This window comes from Glycine soja, chromosome 16 (assembly GCF_004193775.1).
Source record: "Glycine soja cultivar W05 chromosome 16, ASM419377v2, whole genome shotgun sequence".
Taxonomy (NCBI): Eukaryota; Viridiplantae; Streptophyta; class Magnoliopsida; order Fabales; family Fabaceae; genus Glycine; species Glycine soja.
In genome coordinates, this window is record NC_041017.1 from 10368661 (window position 1) to 10370077 (window position 1417).

At 30.1% G+C, this 1417-nt stretch overlaps 1 long non-coding RNA gene across 1 annotated transcript; it reads left to right on the forward strand.

The window, feature by feature from the left end:
* The first annotated feature begins 248 nt into the window (after positions 1 to 248).
* On the forward strand, positions 249 to 791 carry LOC114390288. The gene is made up of 3 exons (XR_003661867.1): positions 249 to 337; positions 620 to 687; positions 768 to 791. It is a non-coding gene; the product is annotated as an uncharacterized LOC114390288 (long non-coding RNA).
* Positions 792 to 1417: the final 626 nt, after the last annotated feature.

Here is a 1417-nt window from a genome sequence, read left to right on the forward strand (position 1 = left end):
ATTGTGAGATTAGCTATGATATGCTATGAAAATTTAATAGTTTATTTAATCCTAACAACGAATTTAGATGAACAATTAAGCTCAACTTCCAGAATTTAAATAAGGCATTTGAATCCCAAAAATCATCACGTTGGAAGTATCTTCAATCATGATTTTCATGATTATGCTTAGATTTCAGTTTATGGCTTAGATTTCAGTTCCTTCTGATTTGTCAAATTGGTTCTTATTTCATGTTGAGAATATATTTAACATGATTTTACCTGTAATGCAGCCTGGATATGGAGCTTCCGTGGTTGATTTTCATATTACCAAGAGTGAAGTTCTTAAAGACAAAATTGTAAGAATTGACTTGTTTTGTTAAACATGGTTCGTGTGACTAGATATTCATTTATTAGGGTTATCATTTATATATTCATGTTAGAGCTTGTATATTTTGGGAATCATCACATAATATTTTATAAACTCATTTTCTTCTCTCCTCATATTTCAAGATGGTATCAAGCTTATTATCTTCCAATTTAAACTTGATTTTTTTATTTGTAATTTGAATACACCTGTTGTTATTTTTTTTTCTCTTTCTGGTTTTTGTTCTAAGTTATATTGCATTCTTCAACTGGAGTTTTTATTGGTGGCACAAACAGATAACATTGAGACATCAGCAAGCCTCATAAATCCTCAGCAAGTGAAGTACGATTGCTTTGAAACATTTTAAATGAGTGGAGGGGATCTACATTGATGCTGATTGACTTTTATTGCATATGTTGTAGTTTTCTCCTCAATGGAAAATGAGTACTTAATAGGACTAATGTTCAAATGGTCTGTTGTATATTTGTTCTTACATTCTTAAACATTTAGTTTGGAATTTTTTCTTGGGTATGACATCAACTTCTATCTCTATCATTTTGTTAATCAGGATCCTGGACCAGAGGTACCAATTAATGTGACTGGTATGCTTAAATTTGGGACAAATCTTCTTCAAGTTGTAGGCCAGTTCAATGGTAAGCATTTAAAACTACTATTCTTCCCTATCATCCTAATAGCTATCAATATATGCATATCTTACTGTATTGTAACCATTATCATTGTGAAGGTCGTTATGCTGTACTTGTTGTCTATATGAGTTTTACACCTTTGTTTGAGGATCCAATTCTTCAAGATTATCTTCAGTCTGCTGTTACATCTATTGATTCAAGTATAATTTGGATATTTTGGCACTACTAAAATAATAGGTTTTAACATTGTTTTATTAACATCGGTTATAATGAAAACTGATGGTAGAAAATACACAATGGTATTTTTGTAAATAAAATGTTATCCTTAACAAGTTTAACATCGGTTATTTAAAAACTGATGTTGTCTAAATACTCACAACATTGATTTTTAAAAACTGATGTTAACTGGACAATTTTTACATCGG